Source organism: Candoia aspera, chromosome 3, assembly GCF_035149785.1.
Source record: "Candoia aspera isolate rCanAsp1 chromosome 3, rCanAsp1.hap2, whole genome shotgun sequence".
Classification (NCBI taxonomy): domain Eukaryota; kingdom Metazoa; phylum Chordata; class Lepidosauria; order Squamata; family Boidae; genus Candoia; species Candoia aspera.
The window spans coordinates 89,663,930-89,691,741 of NC_086155.1; positions in this window are offsets into that span (position 1 = coordinate 89,663,930).

A 27,812-nucleotide genomic window follows, 5' to 3' on the forward strand; every position below is an offset into this window, starting at 1 on the left:
TTGCATTTTTTGGAATTATCCCAAAGGAATTTGAACCTGGATTTGAGATGATCCTCCAAAAATAGAAAAAATAGATAGAAAAAGATGATGAACACTCACAAAAATCCCATGGAGTGTTCAGCTTCCTTGTGTTATCAACTTGATTGCCAGCTCCAGCTGAAATCAGTCCTAGAGATTCCATCTCTCCCCACAACAAATATATGCATGAAATATACTTGGATATGTGCATATATTAATCTATATGTATATATATTCATCCTGGCCAAAAACCATTATCTAAAAGAAGGGAAGGGATAAGATATTAATTAAATCAATATTAATTGAATTAATAACTAATGATCAAAGCAAATTGCCTGTAAATTAAGACCTCCCCATTTGTAAAACAAAATGCCACATCAGTAAAATGAATTGACCTCCCCCATCTGTATGTTGGTCAGTGCATAAATTATTTTTTCCTCTTTCTCACAAACTTCTCTCTTGAATACACATACATACACACCAGTACCATCAGTCAGTCAATTAATTGCTATCAATGATCAGCAAATTACATAAAAACGTACTTAAAAAGGAAAAACAACAGGGTTCAGACTTGCATCAGCTGTTGCCTTGTTTTAATTGCAACAACACAAAATTTACCTACCCCAGTTACCATATATATCTGCACATAAGCCTGTCTGTGGAGAAGCCGACTCTTGGATTTTTAACCAAAATACCATGAAAAATGTCCCATCCGTGAAAAAGCTGACCCTCAAAATTTTGGCATGTTTTAATTTTCACAATTGGCTTATCCATTTTTCACGGTATTTTGGTTAAAAATTCAAGGGTCTGCTTTTCCACGGATGGGCTTATCCATGAGGGAAAAACCCTACCATATATACTTGAGGATAAGCCCATCCACAATAAGCCAAACCCAATTTTGGGGGTGTATTTTGGCACTAAAATTCTTGGCTTATCCTCAAGTATATATGGTACCTAGTTTCATATCTGAGAGAAGGAAGTTGACATAATAAATATTCATTCTTCCCAGGAACTGACACAGCAGGGGTAAGATACAAATATTCCAAATACCTCCATAGCAGTCACAATACAATAGCAATGGGGAACTGTTCCTACCTCTCGAGATCTGGACAGACAGATGAACTCAGCTAGTGGGGTTTTAAAATACTTCTTTTGCAAAAGTGTGGAGGGAAGGATGTTGGGTTTGGCCCTGAGAAATGCTTTTGGCGGTTCCCAGGAACTTCTGTTGCTCAGTGACAGCCTGTTGACTTCAGGCTGATGCACCCTATCATTTAATCTTTGAGGGGATGTTTTTTTTTTGGCCTGTTCATACCCCAAAGAGATTTAAAATGCTGCTGCTAACCCATACGATGCTAGCTTTTCTTTGACTGCAGCTTTCCAGTTCGGAGAACAATTGTCAGCCAAAGTGAAAGGTGAAAACCCCTTGGGAAAAACTGAATCTTTCACTGGTAGCTCACCCAAGTACAGAGCTACAGAGAAAGAGACTGAAGAATGTTGGGCTGAGCAAGCCTAAACCTAGATATGCTTTCTTTTGAATGCCTGCCTTTGAATTCAGAGGCTCAGAAAAGTCCACCAGAGCTGTTTAACTCAGTCAACCCCGGTGGTAGAAATTGGGGATCTGCTTCTTGGGGCACTGGAGAAACAGCTGTTGTTTTCCATCTGTTTTCCATCTTAAAAAAAAAGTGGGGGGGAGATCAATGGAGGCTATAAGGAAAAGAGAAAGCTGTTCTTTCTTGGGATCAATTTCACTGAGTTGGGTGGTTTCTCATTCCCCAATAACTCTGCTTAGTACTTCTAGCCTTGTGTGAGTCAGACTAGCAGTCCCACCCTCCTCTCATTGCTCTCCATGTGTAGAGGGTGAGTGCCTGCCATAGCGAGTCTCTCCTTTGCTAATTCTTACCCTTTACAATGAAGGAATGACAGGGCTGTTGTGCCTGTTTCTCATTACTTCATGAAGTGAGGGCAGTGACTGTTTCACTTTCAACAGCCTTGGTATTGTTGTATTCTCAGCTAATGTAAAACAACCCTCCCAAGCCAAATGTAATTATTTGGGGAGAGGGGATTTAAATAATCTCCCTGCCCAGAAAATAGGATGCGTCTTATAATTTAAATGAACCCTCCTCCTCCTCCTCTGCATAACATGCTGCAAAAATCTGGACATCTAGTAGATGGCAGCAAAAAGGTAGAGTTTTCTGCCATCTAGTGGCCATCTGGGATTGTGTGGCACAGATATGATTGCCCTCCTCTTGGCTATATTTGAAGTCCAGTGTATGGTTCTGGTCTCCATGTCTCCGAGAAAGCTAAACCTGGCAAAACTTTTTTTTAAAAAATAAAACTAAACTTACCATGAGGTTGAAACCTGAGGTGTCTGTCCAAAAAGGCAAGATGCAGGTGTGACTGCGTGATTGAAAGTATGGCTCCTTTTTCATGCTTCAGTCACATGGTTACACTTGCCATCTTGGCTTTTTGGATCTGCCTCCTGAAGATGTCCTGGTTGACACACTTTCCCAGTGATGAAAAGCTATAGCATTGGGCCCTTTTTTCAACAGGAGAAGATACAACGAAGTAGGAGATTTGGTATAGCGTTATAAAGTGATGCCTAAGTGGGAAGCAAGTGGAAAGAGGAGTGTTTTTGATGCCTTCACACACAATATTAGAACTTGATTAGGCCAAAGATGCTGGTCAGGCAAAAAGAAGTTGTTCTTTACCCAATGTGTAATTAATTGAAGGAGTTGGCCTTCACAGGATATGGAATACCTCTTAGATCAGATGGCTTTTAAAGGGTCTTTTGATACATTCATGGAAGATTGCTCAGTCACTGGCTATTGATGATTAAGTTAGTCTCCTTAAACACCACTTTCTGGGAAGGAAGATCTTGGAGTAGTTGGCAACTGTGGGAAGCAGAATGTTAGAACCTTCTATCCAGCTGGACTTTCCTTATGCTGTCAATATGAGGACACATGTTTAGGTGAAACAGACTCCTGTGAACGTCCCAGACTGCCACATAAATAACTCTAAGATAGCAGCACCATCTGCATTCTTTGATCCTGGGGACAGATCACAAGTCAGAATAGACCAGTGTTTCTTAAACCTTTTTTCTCTCAGGACCCCTTCTTACTTTTAAAAATTATGGAGGACCCCAAGAGAGCTTTTGTTTGTATGGGTTATATTTATTGATATTCACCATATTAAAAATTAAAAGTGATGCATTCACTGCCGCTACTGCTTCTCATGATTGTTTGATGGGTTTTTAATATTGTATTATTTTTCAACATAGGCTGGCAAATAGTTTTGGTTTCATGGACCCCTCAGAGGGTCTTGGGAGAGCTCCAGGGGTCCTAGGACCACCCTTTAAGAAACACTGGAGTAGAGTGTTCAGTGCTAGGTAGAATAATTGTCTGATCAGAGAAAAGGCATTGATAACACAATGATTATTTTATCTTTTGCATCTGCCATGCTAGGTTCAAAAACAATGAATTTAGAAATTCTGTAATAAGTATAAAGGAGTAATTGATTAATATCCAATTTTGTATTTAATCCCCATACAAGATAGCATACAAAAAAGAGAGACTATACAATATCTTGCAAAGAATTCATACATATGCACGCTCAGTTGTCTAACTTCGGTAAATGTCATTGCTCAGAACAGATCGATCAGCAAGCCTATTTTGTGTGGTTTTAATAAAAAGCCTAGAAAACTGTTAAAGAAATCCTTGTGCAAATATTCAGTGTTAAGAGTTGCTGACTTCCCTGCTGTCTATTGATCTCTGCCATTAACATAATGCAATACAAATGGCATTCCTATTAGAACTCCTCAGCCTTAGTGACTTCAGAAGCGAGAATATGTCCACTGCTGGGGACATGAAGTGGGTAATTTAGTACAATGGTGGAGATTCTCATGGCCTCCAGCAGAGTGAAAAGTGAGAGGTACTAAAAGTTGAGGCGGTCATCTAGAAGACCTGCTTCCTCATTCCTGATCTAGTACTAAAAACAATATGCACCCTTAACCAATTAGTTGGAGCATTTACTTTTAACAAGTCAACACTGACTTAAATTGTTCTTTCATTGTCAGAAAGAATTTAGAAAAACCACCCTGTCTGTTTGTGAGCTCGTGTGACAAAGATTGCTCAGAGAGGTGTATTAATAAACTGATCCCTCATGGCTCTTCTTAGGTTGTTATAATATTTTGATTGATGGGTCCCCAAATTAATTAGGATTAAAGATTTTTGAAAAGAGTCTGCTACAACCTGAAAAAAAATATAGCAGCCTTATTAACTTAATTGTGGCATCCTCCAAGTAAGTCTGAAATAAGGAGGTATGGAGGTTACAGTATGTATCCCCCAAGATGAGTTCCACATCTCCTCAACTTCTCTGCTCAACATCCGGCATGTAATGAAATGCCTCCATTCCACTTCTTAGACTATTACTTGATGTACTAGGAAAATATGCAACAAAATGCTATTCCATGTTTTAGTATCAGGGATATGATGGGTACAGGAGAAGAAGGATATGTAGAACAGCAAGTTCTAAGGATAAAAAAGAAATTAAAAATGGATTTCTTTTAGACTTAAATGCCATGTATTGGGGTTTCTCTTAATATGGTACAGAGCACAGACACAAAGACTGCATTTGTTTTTCCCACAAAAATGGCTTTATTGTACAAAGTTAAACTTCTATTCCTTACTTCTAAAGTTAATGCTAATTCTATGCTTGTTTCTATTTTCCTACCTATTTTATTCTACTGTCTTCCTATTACTGTAGGTTTACAACTATATCTTATTTAATCTATAATTTCTATATCTATGGTCCTACCTCTATGTCAGGGCTTTCAACCAGGCTTCTGTGGAACCCTAGGGTTCTGTGAGAGGTCACCAGGGGTGCCCTGGGAGATCACGATTTATTTAAAAAATTATTTCAAATTCAGGCAACTTCACATTCAAGAGGTAAGTTTCATTCTTTATTTTTGGTTTAAGAATACTGTTAATGAATATATACAGGCCTACACACGAAACAAATACAATAATTTTGTAATTTCTGGCCTATATTTCAGCCTGAATGGGCAGCGGTTCCCCAAGCCCTGAAAAATATTTCAAGGGTTCCTCCAGGGTCAAAAAGTTGAGAAAGGCTGCTCTATATTGTGTAGCACTATGTTTTCCTACTATATCTTAGCTATTTCTAAGCTTTTTAAATCTTTCCCTTTCCCCCAGGTCTTCAGCTCTTGTAGCCAATTTCAGTCCATTTGCAAGTGAAAACCCTTTTCACTCCTCTATAGACTTGCAAATGGGCTTTTCTCTCCCCACCTCAGCACTCACAGGCCTCAGTTTCTGGAGCTAGTTTGTGGAGCTCTACACCGGGGTGCTGCATGCAGTGGGCTTGCTTGGGTTTGCAGACTCTGGCCGGCTCTTTTCCTCCCCCATCTCTCAGCTTTGCCTCTCAGTGGTCCTCCAGCTCCAAAAATTGCAGTTCTTTCTTGCTGTCTAAAGGCAAATGCTGAGGTATTTGCCTTTGGGTTGGAGGTTTCCCTTTCCCTCATCTCTGCTGTCTTCCTGGTTTAACTCCTTTCTTGACACCCACCACCATGCTCACTTTCTGTTCCCTTTTATGAGACAAACTCTCCCATGAAGGCGAGGCTGGGGCTGTTTTAACCCTCTTTCCCAGCAGCAAAAATTCTGGGATCCAGCAAAATTCTGAATCCCAGGAGGGAAAAGAAACACCTACTTGCTCTGGGTGGTGAGGTCGATCTTTCACACCATGAACTCTGGCATACTGTTGAACTCAGGGCACACTAAAAGAGGTTTGCCTGAGAATGCGTAATTACTGTACAAGCTTAGAAGATTGAACATAAAGCATCTGTTACAGAGAGTTGTGCAGAAAAGTGCAGTGATTAGGGAAGACTGGTTGGAAAGAAAGTACAGAAAGGCACTTGCAAAAAACAGACAAACGGTGAGTTGTGTAGATTATGTAAAAACATATGTAACTGGTGGAAAGTCCCTTTCAAAATTTCCATCAAAATGGCTGTGGCTGTAGCTTTTCCAAGGTGCTTTAAAAAAAAAAAAACTTCACTATAATATACAGCCTGGCATTCACAACTGCCCAGCCTATTTGCCAGACAGAAACAGGCACTGAGTACACATTTTCATTAGAGAGGGATGCTTTCAGTCATGCACAGAGATAGGACCAGTGTCTATAATAAATTGAACTTTTGTTTAAATGATGAACTGTACATCATGGTGCGATGATGCAAGCTCCTCCTCTTCCATACTGGCATTCAACTTCATGACAGAAAGGGTGGCATTTGTTCTAGGATGACACTTGGTCATTTGGGTCCCCATCCCTGGATTCCCGTGACAGAAAAATATTTCACTTACGCTCTGTTCAGGGAACAGGATTAGAAAAGTGTCCTTTCAAAACCAAAGCAGAAGTTGCTGGATCAAGGCTAAGAAAAGTGGGGACTAACATAATTGCCCCCATGAAGATAAGAGTTGGAATTTCCAGGGAAAAAAGAAGTCTAGGAACAGATATTTCAAATATTAATTCTAAAGGAATAGATAACAAGTCTAGGAAGGAATTTGCATTAGAAAGTTGAATGTTAGTTCTTTGTGAGGTTTGAGCCTGCTTCTGACTCTGAAAACAAAACTTCAAAAGGGGGAAATGAAACCTATCAGAAAGGACTTGGAGAATTAAAACCTGGAAGTGACTCAGCAGAGCGGGAGAAATCGCAGATGCTGATTGGACAAACTTTGGAGGGAGATTTGAAGCCTCCAATCAGCGCTCAAGAGAGGAGAGCAGAGAAGTGCATGAAGGAAAAAGAAGCCGATTAGCTGCTAGAGGAAAATGGCGTGAAAAGGGGTGGATAAATAGGCAGTCATGCCAAGAGCAAGCTGCCAGAGACAACCAATCCTTCAAGCTCACAGCACCTGCAGAAGAGTCCTTACCAGCGTCGGAAACCTTGCCTGTAGCCAGCATGGAACCAGCGCCTTCTGCTATCACAGACCTGCTTCCTGCACCAGTCACTCCAGTCTAACCTCTCCCTACCTTTCCTGCTGAGCATAGCCTCGCATCCAGTTCCAAGCCTCGCCATGTCATTTCAGTGCGATCCGGGTGTGCCTCCAGATCTCAGCCTTGCCTAGACGTTTCAGTCTAGCCCAGTCTTGTCTCCAGATCCAAGCCTCACCTAAACAGTCCAGTCCAACCTTGCCTTCCAAGCCAAGCCTTGCCCAGACACTCCAGTCCAGTCCAACCTTGTCTCCAGATCTGAGCCTTGTCCAAACGTTCCAGTCCAGTCCAGTCTTGTCTCCAGATCCAAGTCTTGCCTAGATGCTGCAGCCAAGTCCAGTCTTGTCTCCAGAACCAAGCCTTGCCTAGACACTTCTGCCCAGCCTTGTCTAGCCTCTGTGTACCAGCCTGATCCAGCCTGCATGCCAGGGCACAAATCTGAGTGTTCAGCTTCTCCTTTGCCACAAACTCTAGCTCCTTCCAGTCTTGCAGTTCCAATCAGAGATTTGGCCAAGTTCTGCCTCACTGTCTTGCCACAGTCTGACCCTGCAGTGTTGCCTGAGTGTACCTTGCCATCTGGGTGGACTTGATTGATTTATACAGTCTAATCTATTGCAAGAACTTTTGCTATTGTAAATAGTTAATTCAATAAAGAATTGTATTAGTAAATCTGCCTGGCCATCTCATAGTCTGAACAGGACATTCTCTGTGCTGAATAAATACCTTGTCTTTTATTTCTCTGTGGAAGTTCAATAATGGTGTAATTTTAGCCTTTTATATGTATCTCAGATTATGCACAAGTAAATAATTTGTCTTTAAAATCCTTTGCAATTTAGAATAAGAATTTGAAATCCCACTCCAATCTCTTTACAGCAAATTCTATTTTATTTGCAGCAAACAATGCACCATCCTGTGGGCTACTTGGACCACTGTATTATTTTTTGTAATTCCTTTTAAAACTGTTCTTTTGATTTGAATATCTCAGTATTTGCTTCCTTCAGCAGAGAATCTTGACATATTGAAACCTAAAATTAAAACGTTATGACCATTTAGATTTTATTTTTAGTTAAAGTTTTATTTTGTTTATCTGTTATGAGATTGGTCCTTCCTCCCAAGGCAGGACTGAAACTTTTAGTCACATGCCACAGTGCTATATAACCAGGAGGTGGCAGTATTGGAATTATTTCATTTCTTTTTTTCATTTTGATATTTGAATAGCCAGAAAAGTAGCATGGGATGTGAAAGCCCCATCTCTTGCACATGCAAAGGTTAAGTGAGAGGATACCAAGTGAGGGAAGCCCTGGATGATAGATGGTGGCAGCAGGAATGAGTAGGAATGGGCATATTTTAGTCTCCCAATCCTATATTGATGGCAAGGTTCCTCTTTTCCAATGTTGTGCCACATTGATTCTTGCCACTGTTACCATACATCTTAATAAATTATGTTGCTTTTCATTCATGTTTTCTGGGATCAAGCCTAATAAAAATATTTGTGGTTATAAATTGAATTTATTTTCAGGCTATTGGGTTTTTAAAAATGTTTTGGTGTATTTCTTACCAGTAATTTTGGTGGTTGTTGTTTTTAACATAACCATCACATATAATAAAACATTGGTTCTTCATTATGGCATTTTCAACATTGATGGCTATACAACTTGTCCATCTTGGCAAATGTTGTTGGAGTTATATACCATCTGCACAACGTTTTATGCCAATTTTCCCTCAGATTATGGCTTGGTGTAAATTTTATCATTTTTTTATAGTTCTTTCCATTGTTCCATTGCTATTACTTCTTTAAAATTTTCCATCCATTTTATGCAATTTTTTATTTGTTTTGTCTCCATATCATACTTCAGTAACAATTTATAAATATATCCTAATAAGTTATCTTGGTTATATATAAATGTTTTAAATTCTATTATCTTTCTCAGTGTCCCTCCTTCTCTGAGATTGCTTGTTATTTTTCCACTTATTTGGAAATAAATTAATCACGGTAGATTCTTACCTTCATCAAGCAATTCTTGTAGTGTCTTTAGTCTATTTCTTGAGTCCAAATGTAGCATAATGGAATTTGTGATCAGATATTTCTTAGTATAATTATCCTTGATGTAGAAAGTGTTTGACTTATGTTTTTAACTGATTTAACTGTGCAAAATATTCGTAAGTCTTGTTTCAGCCTATATATGCTAACAGATCTTTTCTGAGGGGCACAATGGGTGCCAATCCTTGAATATGGAAGGCCCCACCTAAAGTGTGATTCAGTAGTTGAAAATTATCAGATATATCAATAGTTATCATTCAAGGCAGTACACATAATTCATTAAATTCCAAAATTATTTCAGGGCTCTAGATTTTCCCACATACTCCTGCTAACTGGATTATTGACTTGAATGGACAAAGTATGATGGAGAAATCATTGCATGGAGAGTTGTTGTGGTGCCTCGGAGTCTTAAAAAGACCCAGCATGCTAAAAACAGTAGCACAAACTAAATGCCAGGTGATGCTATTTTAAATATTTTTTCTTCATTTAATGAAATCTTCTCTCGAGCCTGTTGTGTTCTGTATGCTTCTGCTGATAGTCAGACAAAAAATGATGGAATATTGTTTGTCTGACATTTCAGCTTCTGAGCCAAAAAGGGAATTCATATATATTAAGCAAGCTTTTCCTCATGTGGTGGAAGCTTTTCCATTCGGGGACTGAATGAATATGACTAAAGCTGTTTTATAGATCTCCTTGGACCATGCTGACACATTCTCAGGTTGCTGACAGCAAAACCCTGCAGATTGCTCGGGGGCATTTCTGCATCCCTTCATCTACTGCTGTGATCAGATTTTTTTTTTAAAGTTCTCCTTGAAGTTTTGCTGGTGAAGATTTGAAAGGCAAATGCTTCTAAAAGTATTTTCAGTGCTTTTGATGGAAAAACTGGAAAACTCTGGTGGTAGAGAAAGGGTAAAACTCTTGAATCAACCACAGAGTTGGTTTTACGTTCATATGCGTTGCTTCAGTGTGTTTGGCATGATGTCTTCTTCAGTGATCAGGACCTCTTATTTTTGTGCAATCAATGGCTTTCATCCATACCTGGGAAATAACTTTTCTATAGAGACAGAGAGTAGGAACAAAGAGAACTGGCCTATTATATAAAAATATAGATTGTTATCTAAGCAGGGTCTGACTAGGTTAGTATTGTTGGCAGAATGCTGGGAAAGCCTTTAGCCCAGGAGAGATCAGAAAAGTCACACACACCAGGCATATCTATAAAAATAATTTATTTACAGAAAGCAAAACAAAATTTAAAGGACTTAGCTCTCATGGCTTGCTACATGCCGGCAGAGAGAAAAAAGAGGAAGTGGAACAAGTCCGGGCAGGTTTCTTCCCCCCAGGCGATTTGCATGAAGCATGTGAAAGGAGACAATCAAATACAACCTCTTCACCTGGCCAAAATGATTAGGTACAATAGCAGTCTTAATCGTTAGTAGGAAAACCTCAACACTCCCCTTTTTACACTATAGATTAAGATGCAAACCAATCTTCTCTGACAACTTTATATGTCTTTCCATTCACATTACTTTACCATTATCTCCCCTTTGGTTTAACAGAAAGCTACCATCCTTCTTCCTGTGTTTTTCCAAACCTAGGTTGTTATAATTCCAAGGCTTTTTAATGTGAAATGGCTTTTCATGCAGGCTTCAAAATCAAGCCTTTGTTTTTCTGTTGATGTGAACAGCAGCAAATCATCAACATAAATGCACAGATACATACAGCCTTGTTTGTCCTTCTTCATATATACACAGGGATCTGCTTTTCCTTTTTCAAAACCAAAACTCTGCAGTTTTTCATCTAATTTTTGGTTCCAGGATCTAGCAGCTTGTTTTAACCCATAGATTGACTTCTGCAGTTCACAGACTAGATTCTCCCCTTTTTCATAGCCAGGGGGTTGCTGCATGTATAATCTGTGATCTAAATCACCATAGAGAAATGCAGTCTGAATGTCATAGTGGTTAACTGACATTCCCCCTAGTGCAGCAACTTTTAACAGTAATCTAATTGATTCACCTTTAGTAACTGGTGCAAAAGTCTTGTCAAAGTCTAAATCTTTCCTTTGAGTGAACCCTTTTGCAACTAACCTTGCTTTATATTTTTGGATTTTGCCATCAGCATCCCTTTTTAGTTTGAAAACCCACCTACAACCCAGACAGCGTTCATTGGGAGGTAGATTTACCAGTTTCCATGTTTTATTTTCTTTCAAGGATGCTAATTCCTGTTGCATGGCAGAATGCCAATTTTGTGCAATCTCAGGTGGTAAAGCATTCACTTGTTCTAAAGACTCAGGTTCTGTGAATATGTGAAAAGCCTTTACTGTTTCAGCCTGAAAACGTGATGGAGGAACGCCTTTATTACTCCTCTGAGATCTGCGAGGTAATACAGGGCTTAAATTTTGACTCCTATCACTTTCCTGAGAAGCATGTGTCTCATCAGACAGATCTTCAGTTTGCTTTTCTGGTTTAATGTCCTCATCAGGCAAAAGATCACCATTAGCACGTCCTTGCTGTTCTCTTGTGGTGGTCAGATCAACTGGAGAGCTCGAATTTAATCTCCCCCAGTTTTGTTCAGCAAAAGAAGCGCTTTTGCTAATTATTAATTTTTCTCCCATTATGAACCTGTAGCTCCTTTGGCTTTGTTCATAGCCAACAAAGATGGCTTTCTTTGTTGTGGGGCCTCCTTTCCTTCTCTGTTGTTTTGGAATATGAACCCAAGCAGTGCTACCAAACACTCTAAGATGGTTTACCTTTGGTTTCACACCATAAAACAAATGGAATGGAGTGTCCTGAATCACAGAGTTATACAACCTGTTCTGTACATAAGTGGCAGTAGATATGGCCTCTCCCCAGTACTTAAAAGATAATTGTGAATCTTTAATCATGCATTCCATCGCATTTTGCAAGGTTCTGCCCTTTCTTTCAGCAACACCATTTTGCTGAGGGGTGTAAGGGTTAGAAAGAATTTGTTCTATCCCTTTTTCCACTAGGAACCTTCTGAATTTGTGAGAAAGGTATTCTCCTCCTCTATCACATTGGAGTGCAGATACAGGTCTAGGGAATTTTCCATTTGCCCATATCACAAAACCTTTAAATTTCTCAAATGCTTCATCTTTATGTTTTAAGATGTAGATAAATGTGTATCTTGAGAAATCATCAATGATGGTCATTGCATACCTCCCTTGTCCAAGACTTGGAGCAAAAGGGCCAATAATGTCAGAGTGTATGATTTCCAAAGGTCTAGTTGTAACTCTGTCACTGTGCTTACTCACAGGAGCTTTTAGTGTTTTGCATTCTTTGCAAACTACACAATCTAAGTATTTATCACAGGGTTTTATCTTTAGGTCAGCACACAGCTGTGGCATTTGTGCTATATATTTGAAATTAGCATGACCAAATCTCCTGTGCATCAGGTGTACACATTGGTCATGATATGGAGTGTTGCCAACTGCAGCCTTGCAGCTTGGCTTCCTTGCATTTTGCACAATGTACAAGGAGTCTTTTAACATACCAGTAGCACACAATTTCCCATTTTTTCGTATCTCACAACCATTTTTCTTAAATGTTATGACATACCCTGTTGCAGCCAATTGTGCCACAGATAAAAGGTTTGATTGTAAATTTGGCACATACAACACACCTTTCACAGTTTCTCCTAAGCAGGATAAATACAAGTCAACTTGTCCCATAATTTTGGTTACAGACCCATCAGCCAAAGATACACTTTGTCTTTCAGTTTTAGACAGTGACACAAAAGAGCTTTTACAATTACATAAATGACAACTGGCCCCAGAATCTAACACCCATACATCAGAATTACCTTCTCAGCGACCTGTGCAATTTGGGTTGTCTGAAGAGCCTTCTTCTGTGTTGCCCTTGTGTTCTTCTTCTCTGTCTTTCTACTCTTGGGTCTCAAGGCACAGTCTCTTTGCAAATGTCCAGCTGAACCACAAGTGAAGCATCGCTGGCTGGCTAGTGCTGTGGCCTCAGGTTCCTTTCCCTTCTTTTCCCTCATTTTCTGGTATTGCAGCTTTCCAGAAGAGATGGGGGGGGGATCTTTCCTCTCTCTTCTCCCATTCAGTGAGTAAGCGCTGTGTAACATACGATGGGGTGAGGTCTGCTTCAGGCATAGCCTCCAGGGTACAAATCAGCGTGTCCCACATTGCATTTAGTGAGGACAGGAGGATATAGGATTTTGTGCGAGGTGTAAATTCCATTCCTCTCTCCTGCAACTCAACAAACAGCTGCTGAATATAATGCAGGTGCTCAGGAAGGCTATCTCCTTCTGCAAGGTAGGCTCTGTACAGCTTTTTCGTCAGAGTAACTTTACTCCCTGCTGTTGCCTTTACATATAAGTCTCTCAAAGCGTCCCAAAGTTGCTTTGCAGACTGCATGCCTCGCACGTGGACTAGCTGATTGTCCTCAACTCCCAAGATAATGGTGGCTCTAGCCCGCTCATCCTGTCTCAGCCATTCAGCACTGGGATTTTGGGGGCTTTGCTCACCAATTGGCAGCCAAAGATTCTCTCTGCGAAGATACATCTCCATCTTCAGGGCCCAATTCAAATAGTTGGTCTCTGATAGGCGCTCCAGAGGCATCGCTGAGGGCTGGGAGGTAGCCATGGCTTCTTCCTTCTTTTGCAAGTCACCTCAGCTGGCTTCTTTGTCCTGTAGACCAGCAGTTGCTGGAAAATCTCCAGGTGGCTCCAAAGAAAATCTTCACAGGTCTTTGCTAACTGCCTTCAAATTGTGCATGAGGTGTGGAGCTGATCTCTCTTTTCTCTCTGGGTTTTACTGGGCTTACTGGGTTGCTCACTGGGCACATAACCTGTTGGCAGAATGCTGGGAAAGCTTTTAGCCCAGGAGAGATCAGAAAAGTCACACACACCAGGCATAACTATAAAAATAATTTATTTACAGAAAGCAAAACAAAATTTAAAGGACTTAGCTCTCATGGCTTGCTACATGCCGGCAGAGAGAAAAAAGAGGAAGTGGAACAAGTCCGGGCAGGTTTCCTCCCCCCAGGCGATTTGCATGAAGCACGTGAAAGGAGACAATCAAATACAACCTCTTCACCCGGCCAAAATGATTAGGTACAATAGCAGTCTTAATCGTTAGTAGGAAATCCTCAACAAGTATTTGGATTGGAGACTTCCAGAAAAGCTTACTAAACCAGTAAGTTGAGGGAAAAAATCCCATAAGAAAGCAATGTTAAGCCGTTTCTGTACTGTGGTAAAGAAAATTACATGGACCTGTCTATTTAATCACCAAGAACTGAATTCAACTTGAAGGAGACTTTATGTATCACATATATTTGTGTGTGTGTATGTGTGTATACAGTATATAATATATATATATATAATGTTAATACATACATACATATATATAATGTTGATACATATATAATGTTAAGACACAATCACACACACGTACACACACATATATGATGTATTAATAGTTATTACTAATGCTAATTTTGAAAGTATCTCTTTCATTAATTAGAGTATCATAAGAACTCACAACATGAGTAGGAAATCACACAGTGCCTATTCAAAGATAATATTCTTTCATATGTAAAATAAATGTTTTCTAACATTAATTTTTCTTCTTTTTTTCCTTCTCTTCAGCAAGCGAAGCAATTTGGTAAATGTAATCATAGATGCTAAATTTAACATTTTGTTAAAACATTTATTTTGTGTCAAAGCACCCTCGGGGTCTCTTCTCAGCTACTATCATAGGATTATCCTACTAAATTCTAAATGCTCAAGCTGAGCAGCATTTTTAAGGAATCCAAGTTAAATATATAAAGAAGTGTTTACATGGAAAATTTTACAGCCCTATGGCATACAATGTTCCACACCTCTTCCATTTTTCAAACAAATATTACACACATTAGAATACTGTATGCTTTCTAACTGCTGTAATGCCACTAGTCATTAATAATTTTATACACACACACACACACACACACACTAACACAATGGGATAGATCAGGTCCATTGGGAAAATAGTTCTATATCTTGTTATATTTCAGTTCCCACCATCACTTCTTTTTTAATACATTATATTGTTTTTGTAGAGCCTCGTGTGGCGCAGAGTGGTAGGCGGCAGTATTGCAACCGAAACTCTCCCCACGATCCGAGTTCGATCCCAGTGGAAGCTGGATTCTTGGGTAGCCAGCTCAGGTCGACTCAGCCTTCCCTCCTTCCAAGGTCGGTAAAATGAGTACCCAGCTTGCTGGGCAAGGTGACAACTGGGGAAGGCAACGGCAAACCACCCACCATAGTCTGCCAAGAAAATGTCACAAAAGCGGCGTCCCCCCCAAAGGGTCAGACATAACTCGGTGTTTGCACAGAGGACCTTTCACCTGTATTGTTTCTATAGTACAGTATTGATTAAATATTATTAGCACTCTAATGTTTACTTAACTTAGATCATTGAAGATAAAAAGAAGAAATATTATATCAATATTATGATTTAAAATGTCAATGTTAATGAGCATAAGATTATTTAGCTTTTTCATCCAAAATTAAACACTATTGTGTTGAAGTATTTGTTGTACAATGAAGGTTTCAGACTTAAGCTGATTACTTAGTATTAAGGTGTTTACTGCTTTGTTACTTAATATTGTGCAGTGTTGTGCTTATTGAAAAAGGAGAAAAGATGAACAAAGCACATTTGACAATGATTCAAATTCAAACAAAGGAAGAATAAAAGGTAAAGACTATTCAGAACTGAATAGCCCACCATCACTTTTCATCATTAGTCCTGAATGTGTAAGAGCTGAAAAGGGGCAAGATGAAAAACTCCACAGGTGTTGTTGGTCCGTTCCACCTCCCCATAACTGTATTATCAAAATGGGATGGTTACCGCAGAATTAAAGTAGTATATTTATTCTCCTAAGGGGGGGGGGGAGAAAATAGATGTGTTTCCATTGCTAGTAAGCTCAGTATCCCTATTTTACTAAATCTCCCCACATCCCATTGCAAAACAGAGGATAGGAATTTCTGACTCTTTCCCATGACATTGTATACTCTGCAGTATCACTGGCTGAAAAAATAGTGTGGCTTTCAGCTGTGGAAAGACTGTGGGCCTGAAGCATGAGAGTAAGGATCATATATAATGAGTCTACCTTCTCAATACATGTTGGTTCCACACCCTCAGCTGAGACTTTATTCTATGGAGTGACCTTTGATTCATCTTTGATGACCCTATCAAATGAAGTGGTGGTAGGCTATAAGGATAGGAGGCCTTCTCAGTGGTGGAAGCCTGCTTATTAAATGTCCTCTCCAGCGATGCAGAGCTGAAACATTCTGGTATCCTGGTTTCATTCACTCACCCACTGTCATGTTCACCGTTCCGGTGTTTCTGCATCGTAACGGTTCGCTTGCCATGGTGCTGATACGTGTCCTGGCTGGGAGGGTGCTGCTGCGACCCTTGTACTGAAGACGTGCTGATCTGTGCTAGGAGGAATGTGTTTAGACTATCTCTGAAATGTCAAGGTCTTTTTGCCCATTGAGCAGCAGAGCTCGTTAGGAGCACCTGAGAATGTGGGGTGAACTGTATGTGAGGGAGGGGCTGGGCTGCTGTTTGCAAATATGCTATTTAGTTTGAGTTTAGGCGCGCTTTTCTCATTCTCAGCTTTTTACCTGTTTGCACCCTTTTCTAAATAAACTCAGAACCTGAATTGTCATTTTGAGTCTGAGAGTTTTATTGGAATTAAGGCAACCCTCACACTCACTCACTCATTCATTCTGCTGTTTTTATAGGTTTTTTTATTTATAGGTTTCAAGGGAAGAATAAAAACTACAAAAAAACAAAAACTACAAAGAAAAAAAATTAAAAAGTGCAGAAACACAAGAGAAAAAAAATTCAAATTTACAAAAAGATGTGACTTCCAACTTTTAACAGCAAGGATATACAAAATTTTCCATAATCAATCTCTTACTCTATATTAAACCAAAACACCACATTATTTCTACAAGTCATTCCACTTTAACACATATAAAAATCACTAAGTACAGTTACTCCTCCCCCTTATATTAAAATAAAGGAAAAAAAGTTCATATAAACCTCCTAAACATCTTTCTCCCCTCCAAAAGGTAAAACACATGTAATTATTCCCTTCCTACCACTATTCTATACATTTCTGTCTACTATAATAAGAATCAAATTAAAAAGCACATAAGTTGTCTGCTATTATACTTAATAGCACAACAGTTTTAATAATCCCAATCTTAATACACCCAAAAAACAAAGACAATTCAAAACAGTAATTCCATATCTTTAAAGGCAAATAGCATCAATCAAATCCTTAAAGCAAACCAGATAGACATTCTTAGAATCAGTCAAATCCTTAAAGCAAACCAGACAAACATTCTTCAACACTTATCCCACTTCAAAAATAAACCAAAGCAATTACTATCCCCACAATGTGCACAGAGCTTTCCTCTTGAAAGAATCAAACAGCCCAACTACCCACCTCAAAGATTCCAGGTGCTTTTCATGGCATTCCACAAGGAGATTGATTTTACTTATGGCTTGCAGATCACTCTCTGTTTGAAATCCTCCATGTCTCACACAGTAGATTATGGTGCCCCCTAGGAGCTTAACCAGCGAAAGCTGAAGATATGGAAGAGTTCCTGAGTGTGTTTACTTAAAGTGAGAGTAAGATAGCAGACACTTCTCAAGGAAAAGTGAAAACAAAAAGCTGAAGGTTCAAATCAGCTGATTCAACGTGTAGGAAAATGTTAATATCTTCACATTTAATACAAAAATAACAACAGGAAGACAATTGTTTACTCTCAGTCTTTGGAATTTCCTTCAGAAGGAAAATGAAATCCAAAACTTAATTATTTTTTTTTTAAAAGTAATCCCAAAAATAGTGTTAAGCACCAAGAGAACCAGCTTCTCCTCACTGTAGAAAGCCTCTCCTAGGGTACATATACTTAAAAAATATACAAATTGGTTATTTAGAAGTGGGGTAGCCATTTCATAGTGTCCCTTTAAGGCTACAGCATAGCTTGGTAAGTGATGAAGTCCCTGCCTCCCAGCTGGCTCTTACCAGTTGAATAAGAAACACTGTTTGCGATCTTCTGGCTGCAAGCAGCCATCTGGAGGTCAGATGGGGTGATTCCAGGTGTTTTCCTTGATCCGGACAACATTTCTGGGCTTCAGGAAAACCTGCCTGAGCCCGAAAAAAGTTACCACATTGTCAGCTCCACCTGCTGAACCCATGGGCACAGTCCGCCATTCCCACTGGAAACTCCATTCTGCTGTTTCTTGTTGTATCTTAGCTTATATTGTTTGTTCATTTATTGCCTTTGCAACCTACTCAGAAAACCCTATCATTCTCTGGATTAGGGGAGAAAATCCAATAAATAAGCAGTTTATTTTTATAATCATTAGCCCAGCCTTGTTTAGATCAGAAATTGTCCTAACAGTCAGGAATCACGCTGAGACGAGGAGTAGGTCTCTAGTGTTTATTACTGCTACATAAGACAGAATCCTAACAAACTGAAGAAGTGTGGGAAAACCCAGACAGATAAACCCCAAAAGTTAAGGCGGGTCCAATCTGTGTCTCTTTGGATGGCTGCTTAATTCCTCAGTACTACGCATGCGTTTTCCCCCCTGGATAGAGGCCCCCTCCTGCTCACCATCAGTACTCATGACATCACCCTCCCCTCCAGATTCACATTCCATTTCAGCCCCCTCCCTTCCAGAGGTTTGATAAGAGTCTATGTCTCCTTCTAAGGTCCCATGGGAACTGGGCAATGATGGAAAGTCTTCAAAGGAAAACTCCTCCAAGGATGAATCAGTGCTGCTCTCCAGGTCTGATAACTCTTCTGGCCCAGGTGGCTGCGGCTGGAAAATAGCTAGATAATTAGAAGAGTCATCCCCTCTCCCCCCTGGGAAATGCAAGCCGGAGGTGGAGGGCTGTGGTTCCCCCCCCCCCTCCTCTGTTACTGGTGTCAAGGCTTCAGGCGGGGGTGGAAACTGCAAACTTACGAACTCCTCTGCTTGGGATTCCTCTGCTTGCTCAGCCAAGTGAGGAATCTCTGGTAGAGTGCGAGGCTTGGGTTTGTGAGGGAAAAGCTGATGGAATTGATGAACCAGCGTTGGTGCATGCACATCTCTGGCATTCTCCCACGTGCGCTCTTCCTCAGGGTACCCTTTCCAGTGTATGAAATATTGGATGCCCCTTCCCCTCCTCCTAGAGTCCAGAATTTCCTCGACTTCGTATTCTTCCTCCCCCTCCACAATTACTGGAGGGGGGTGGGCATTTGCGATCGCAAGGTACTTGGGGGAGGGTCTTTGGCTAGCAAGGCTCTGTGAAAGTCTGGATGGATTTTCATGGATGCTGGCAGCTTTAAGCAATAAGCCACTGGATTTATCTGCTGTACCACAGTGAAAGGGCCCACAAACTTAGAGTCCAACTTCTTGGAGGGTCTGGTAGAGGTCAAAAGCTTGATAGAGAGCCACACTTTGTCTCCTACCACAATCGCTGGCCCCTCTTGTCCGTGAGCATCTGCAGCTCTCTTGTAAGCACTCTTTGCCCTGTTCAGCTGTTCCTTTAACAACTCCTGTGCCGCTTGTTGCTCTTTAAGAAAATCAGCCGCAGCTGGAACAGCTCCCTGCTGGGAGGAGGTGGGCAACACCGGAGGGTTAACCCCGTAGAGTGCTTGGAAGGGAGACATCATGGTAGAGGATTGCACAGAGTTATTATATGTAAATTCTGCCATGGGGAGCAGGGCTGGCCAATTGTCTTGCTGATAAGTGGTGTAACACCTGAGATACTGCTGTAACCATTGGTTAATTTTCTCAGCTTGCCCATTACTAGCCAGATGATGCGATGATGATAGGTGGATCTGGACCTCTAATGACTGGAAAAGGGCCCTCCAGAACCTGGAAGTGAACTGAGGGCCTCTGTCACTCACCAAGTGATTCACCATGCCTCTATACCGAAAAACATGGTCCATGAACAACTGCGCTGTGGCTTGCACAGATGGGAGGCCCTTGCAAGGAATAAAATGCGCCATTTTAGTGAAAAGGTCCACCACCACTAGTATGGAAGTCAGCCCTTGGACCGGGGGTAAATCAGTGATGAAATCCATGGAGATTGTATCCCAAGGCCTACTGGGGGTGGGTAGGGGTTGCAAGAGTCCGGTGGGCTTCCCTGGGAGAGGCTTGGCTCATCTACAGGTATGACAAGAAGCCACATAGCCCTTGATGTCTGCAGTCATCTTAGGCCACCAGTAGTCTCTCAGAGCTCTATGGAGAGTTTTGAAAACACTTCCGTGGCCTGCCGTTTGATGGTCATGGCAAAGTCTCAGTACTTCTTCCCTCAATGAGGGGGGAATGTATAATCGCCCACTCTGCCAGAGGATTCCTGCCTCCACATTGAATGGCGAGGCAGTGTCTTGCGGTCCCCTCTGGAGGTCATCCATCCTGGCCCTGGCATACGGGTCTTGTTGCTGCTGAGCTCTGACTCTTGTAAATAGGTCCTCTGCTTGTCTGCCTGCTGCTAAAATCTCTGTCTGGTTCCCCCTCATAGACTGCTGAAAGTTGTGAGGTTGTAATATAGTAGCCTGTACCTCCTGGTGAGTAGCGGGGGTTGCCTGAATGGATCGAGACAGGGCATCTGCCAGACAGTTCTGCAACCCAGGAACATAAGAAATAACAAAATTGAAATGGGAGAAAAACTGGCTCCATCTGATTTGGCGTGGGGTGAGGGATCTGGCGTTTTGTAGAAGCTGTAAATTCTTGTGATTGGTGCAAACTTTCACAGGAAAGGCTGCACCTTCTAGCCAGTGCCTCCACTCTTGGAATGCTGCTTTAATTGCTAGCAACTCCTTGTTAAAAACATCATAGTTTCTCTCTGCTAGTGAGAGCATGCGTGAAAAAAAGGCACAAGGAAGCAATGTATTCTCGGTTTTGTTTGTATATTGCAATAACACCGCCCCAATGGCAATATCGGAAGCATCTGAATGCATTATTGCTTCGTGGGATCAGGGTGTTTTAACAGTGGCTGGGATGCAAAGAGTTGCTTGAATTCTCGGAATGCTGCTTGCTCACTCTCCCCCCAAATGAATTTTGATCCTTTCTTCAAAAGCTGTGTGAGGGGTCTAGCCCTGTCACTAAAGTTTTTTATGAACCTCCTGTAAAAATTGCAGAACCCTAGGAACCTTTGTACATCTTTCACATTTCTGGGGGGTTGCCAAGAGAGAATTGCCTGGACCTTAGAAGGATCCATGGATATGCCTTCTGTTGATACTTTATAGCCCAGGAAATGTAATTCAGTTAAATCGAAGGCACACTTCTCTAGCTTGGCGAACAGCTTGTTCTCTCTCAGTCTTTATAAGACATTACATACATGGGTTACATGAGTTGTAGCATCCTCAGAGAATATTAATATGTTATCTAGATAAATGACCAGATACTTATCTAGTAAATCAGAGAAAATTTGATTCATAAATCGGGAAAATATGGCTTCTGCATTAGACAAGCCAAAGGGCAAAACAAGGTACTCAAATTTACCAAACCTGGTGTCAAAGGCAGTCAGATATTCATGCCCCTCTTTCATCCGGATCAGATTGTACGCATTCCTGAGGTCCAACCTAGTAAAAATGTGTGCTTTCTGTAAGCGATCCAGCAGATCAGATATTATCAGCATGGGATAATTTTCTTTTTTTGTGAGTTTATTGAGGGAACTGAAATTTTGTACCACTCTCATGGGTGCCTCCTGGTTTGACAGTGCCAATGGGTCAGGCTTCTTTGGTACGAAGAAGGTAGGAGCAGACGCTGGGGAAGTAGATGGTCAGATGAAACCCTTTTGGAGATTAGAATCCAAGTAATCCTTTAAGGTGGCTAGTTCCTTGGGGGACATGGGATATTGTTTCCTTGCTGGAATCTTGGCTCCTGGTATCAACTCAATGGTGCAATCACAGTCCCTATGGTGGTGGTGGGGGGGTAGTGCTGTGGCCTCTTGTTCGCTGAAAACGACTGCAAAATCTGCATACTTGACTGGCAACTGGACCCCCCCTGCTTCCGTGACTGCGTTGGTTGCTGGAGAGAGGAGAGCGGCTTGAATCTTGTGGTGCTGGCATTCCTTAGCTGGGAAGGAGATTGCTCCCATAGTCCAGTTCAACAATGGGTTGTGGATCTTCAGCCAAGGTGTGCCCAGGACTATAGGCACATTAAGTGATGCCGTAACATAAAGTTGGATCCACTCAGTGTGGTCTCCCATTGTTAGTTGCAAAGGTTCTGTGAAACTTCTAATCAGCCCTGCCTTGAGGGGCTGGCCGTCAATGGTCTCCACTTCTATGGAACGTGGCAATTCTATGGTCGGGATGTTGAAGTCTTGTACGGTCTGTACATCGATAAAATTGGTGGAAGCTCCGGAATCCACAAGGGCCTCTATCTTGACCTGGTGCTCTGGGTTTACGTTCATTATGACTGGTAAGTAATAAAAGGATTGCCTGGAATCCTCGGAATGAGCCCTTCTTAATTGATTGATGGTCTCCCTGCTGAGCTCTGTGGAGGGAGACCGATGGAGTTTCCCTGGTTGGAAGTAGAGGCAGAGGTGGCTCTTGTTTCAGCTGCTTGCCCTGGGGCTCTTATGGAATTTGCTTGGCTTCTTGCTGGGCAAGCTCTCACCATGTGCCCCTGGACTCTGCAGTAGAAACAGAGGGCTCTCTCTCTCCTTCTCTGTCTCTCAGCCTTGGAAGTAAGCCTCCTACTCGCCCTGATCTGCATCGGCTCCTCTGGTCCTGAGTAAGGAGATGCTGTGGAGAGAGCTGGAAATCCTGGAAGCGTCCTGAGGCCCCTGCCTCTCCCCAGCTGCATCTGTCTGAGCTCTTCTAGCCTGGCATCTATGACCACAGACAACTGATATAAAGCTTCTAGGGTAGCTGGTGTTCCCTGGCGTACTAATTCATTCTTAATTTCTTCATCCAGCCCCTGTTTGAATTGGTCTTTCAAGGCACTCTCATTCCAGTCCAGATCTCCTGCTAACAGCTTGAAATCAGCAATGTAGATTCCCACTCTCTTGTTGCCTTGCTTGAGCTTCTGAATTTCCCGGCTGGCAGTGACCTCTCTGATTGGGTCATCAAAGTGTGCTCGGAGCCCTGCCAGAAAATTCTGGTGGTCGTTGAGAATTGGGTCGTTGTTCTCCACCATGGGAATAGCCCATTTGGCTGCTGGTCCCTTTAGCAGACTTAGAATGAAGGCGACTCTGGTTCTCTCTGTGGGAAACTCTGCCGGTCTGCTGTTCAAAAACATTGTGTGCTGTGTGAGAAAGGTTCTCAACTGTCCTGCTTCTCCTCCAAACTTCTCTGGTAGACTGCCCTGGGATCTCAAGACTACTGGCGGAGCTGCTGCTGCTGGCACCGGTTGTGGGTTAATCGGAGCTGGTTGTTGTAACTGCTGTAGCATGGCTGCTTGTAATGTGTTGATCTGGAGATCTACTTGTTGGTGTTGTTGTTGCAGGGCTGCTGCCAACTGTTGGATGGCTTGCCGAATTTCCTGGTTTTCCAAAGACATTTTCCAAATGTCTCTCTTTATTTTTCTTTGTTCCTCCCTCTTTCAATGGGAGTAGGAGTTTGTTAGGATTGATGTCCTAACAGTCAGGAATCACGCTGAGATGAGGAGTAGGTCTCTAGTGTTTATTACTGCTACATAAGACAGAATCCTAACAAACTGAAGAAGCGTGGGAAAAACCCAGACAGATAAACCCCAAAAGTTAAGGTGGGTCTGATCTGTGTCTCTTTGAATGGCTGCTTAACTCCTCAGTACTACGCATGCATTTTCCCCCCTGGATAGGGGCCCCCTCCTGCTCATCATCAGTGCTCATGACAGAAATGCATTGATTTATAATCCTCAGACCACTTCATGGGGAATTATTCCTTTTCATAAATGGAATGCATTTATGTACTATAAAACTCAGAACAGGAGGCAGGACAAATAAAACTTTTGAGGGAAATGCTGCTTTATGGAAGGCCATTAGCCATTTCCTTTAGGACCACTCCCCCTATTCTTCTTCTGTGTTGGTTTAGCTATATTTCTAAAGAGGATTTCTACACCTAAACATGTCTAAGGTAGGCTACTTCTAGGTTGGTACTGATATCCAGAATGTATAGTATTATTCTATTCATGTCTATTTGGAAGGCCAATAGCTACAGTAGTCTTAGTTCCATGTTACTGTGTATGGCAGTTATGAGGATGGTATAATCCACACCATTACTGGACTGTAAGATGCAGCAGCTCAATGGTGGGGAATAGTGGAAGAGCAAGAGTGACACATGCCCTGCATCCCTGCACCCCTGAAAAAGCTGCAATGCTATACACTAGATAGTAAAAGCTCTCCACATTCAGATATCTTCAGAGAAGAATCTTTCCCTGCCTTTTTTTGTTTGTTTTTGCAGACAATGCCTGCATTCTGTTCTTGGTAATAGTTCTGAATTTCTTTGGTTTAGAGGTAAACTTTTAAATACTGACCCTATACTATTCTAAACCAGAAGTAGGTAACTGGGTGCCCTTCAGATATTTTTTTACTACCATTCCCCTACTGTTGCCATTGGTGATGTTACTTTCATCTAAAAGCCATTCAATACATCTGGAGGACACCAGTTTTCTTCTTTTTGCTCCAAACACTATTAATATGAAACAAATGGAATGGCTAAGAAGAAATGGCATTGCTAAGAAGACTGTCCTCAAAGAAAACATAGACCTATTAATAATTTTAGGTTTACTGCCTTTTAGATCTGAATTAATGCTTATTTATAAATACTAGAACATTTGCCACAAAAATTCTTTTCTGGGAAATCTGGTGTAGGTATTATGGATACAGAAGTCCACCAAATGTCTGTGCTTATTACTTTCTTTTATAGATTCCTTTGACTTTTTCCCCAATTCCAATTGCTTTGCATTCTTATATATAAAGCAGGGGCTGTCACAGTGACAATGGATAAGATGTGTTCCTTCCCCTTCAAAATATTACTCAGCCTCCTCAAGTCATGGAGGATTTATATTCACAAGGAGCTATCTTTCAACTCACAAAATGTGTTATTCACGTTACATTACTCATGCTTCTGTTGAAAGCAATACTTTTCTAGATGTCCTCTACCCTTTTCATCATACCATAGAATGTTGTCTTCCTTGCTTCATTTAACAACAATTTCACATTGATGGGCAAGAATGGCAAGCCCACTTGATTGTTGAATAAATGAAATGATCAGCTGGAATAACACTGTATGTCATCTTCACAACTCCAGAGGATTTCTTGTGGCATTGACTATATTTATTCTATCACAAGGCATGATGGACATATAATTTCATTGTGACTCATCAACTTCTACCACAAATTTCATGCAATGCAGGCTAGGTTGTGATAGATGCATATACAAAGGATGATCACAGTGGGAGCTGTAAATAAAAAGAGGTGGGAAATGTTATATGTTGTTTTTTTAAATTATATCCCATCTTTTTTTTTTCATGCTACAACAAAAATGTGTATTTGTTCAACTGGTTCTCAACTAAAATATGATAAATTTACATGGACCATTGTTCTTCTAGTGATTGATTGACATTCTACCTTTCCTTGAGAGGCTCAGGGTGACAAACACAAAGATCTCGCTTTATTTTATCCCCAAAATAACAAGCCAGTGAAGTAGATTGAACTGAGAGGCAGTAACTGTTGGCAGATTGCTAGGAAAGCCTTTGGCCCAGGAGAGATCAGAAAAGTCACACACCAGGCATTTCTATAAAAATAATTTTATTTACAGAAAGCAAACATATTTACAGGCTCTCAGTGAGAGCTGCTTAACTCTCTACATGCCTACACAGAAGGGAAACTGAAACTAAAACAAGTCCAGGCAAGTTCTTCCCCCCAGGTGCAAAAATTAACATCTGAAAAGAGGACAATTAAATTCAACCTCTTCACCCGGCCAAAATGATTAGTTACCATAGTAACCTTAATCTGTAGTAGAAAACATATTAACTCTCCCCTTTTTATACTACAGAATAAGATGCAAACCAATTTTCTTTGACAACTGTTTTTCCATTCACAATAATTTAACATTATCTCCCCTTTGGTTTAACAGAAAGCTACCATCCTTCCTGTGTATTTCCAAACTTAGGTAATTTGTTACAGTTCCAAGGCTTTTTAATGTGAAATGGCTTTTCATGCAGGCTTCAAAATCAAGCCTTTGTTTTTCTGTTGGTGTGAACAGCAGCAAATCATCAACATAAATGAAGAGATACATACAGCCTTGTTTGTTTTTCTTGATATATACACATGGATTTGCTTTTCCTTTTTCAAAACCAAAATTCTGCAGTTTTTCATCTAATTTTTGGTTCCAGGATCTAGCAGCTTGTTTTAACCCATAGATTGACTTCTACAGTTCACAGACTAGATTCTCCCCTTTTTCATAGCCAGGGGGTTGCTGCATGTATAATTTCTGGTCTAAATCACCATAGAGAAATGCAGTTTGAATGTCATAGTGGTGAACTGACATTCCTTTGAGTGCAGCAATTTTTAACAGTAATCTAACTGATTCACCTTTAGTAACTGGTGCAAAAGTCTTGTCAAAGTCTAAACCTTTCCTTTGAGTGAACCTTTTTGCAACTAACCTTGCTTTATATTTTTGGATTTTGCCATCAGCATCCCTTTTCAGTTTGAAAACCCACCTACAACCTAAACAGCATTCATTTGGAGGTAGATTTACCAGTTTCCATGTTTTATTTTCTTTCAAGGATGCTAACTCCTGTTGCATGGCAGAATGCCAAGTTTGTGCAATCTCAGGTGGTAAAGCATTCACTTGTTCTAAAGACTCAGGTTCTGTGAATATGTGAAAAGCCTTTACTGTTTCAGCCTGAAAACGTGATGGAGGAATGCCTTTATTACTCCTCTGAGATCTGCGAGGTAATACAGGGCTTAAATTTTGACTCCTATCACTTTCCTGAGAAGCATCTGTCTCACCAGACAGATCTTCAGTTTGCTTTTCCGGTTTAATGTCCTCACTAGGCAAAAGATCACCATCAGCAAGTCCTTGCTGTTCTCTTGTGGTGGTCAGATCAACTGGAGAGCTAGAATTTAATCTCCCCCAGTTTTGTTCAGCAAAAGAAGTGCTTTTGCTAATTATCAATTTCTCTCCCACTATGAACCTGTAGCTCCTCTGGCTTTGTTCATAGCCAACAAAGATGGCTTTCTTTGTTGTGGGGCCTCCTTTCCTTCTCTGTTGTTTTGGAATATGAACCCATGCAGTGCTACCAAACACTCTAAGATGGTTTACCTTTGGTTTCACACCATAAAACAAATGGAATGGAGTGTCCTGAATCACAGAGTTATACAATCTGTTTTGTACATAACAGGCAGTAGATATTGCCTCTCCCCAATACTTAAAAGATAAATGTGAATCTTTAAGCATGCATTCCATCGCATTTTGCAAGGTTCTGCCCTTTATTTCAGCAACACCATTTTGCTGAGGGGTGTAAGGGTTAGAAATAATTTGTTCTATCCCCTTTTCCACTAGGAACCTTTTGAATTTGTGAGAAAGGTACTCTCCTCCTCTATCACATTAGAGTGCAGATACAGGCCTAGGGAATTTTCTATTTGCCCATGTCATAAAACCTTTAAATTTCTCAAATGCCTCATCTTTATGTTTTAAGATGTAGATAAATGTGTATCTTGAGAAATCATCAATGATGGTCATTGCATACCTCCCTTGTCCAAGACTTGGAGCAAAAGGACCAATAATGTCAGAG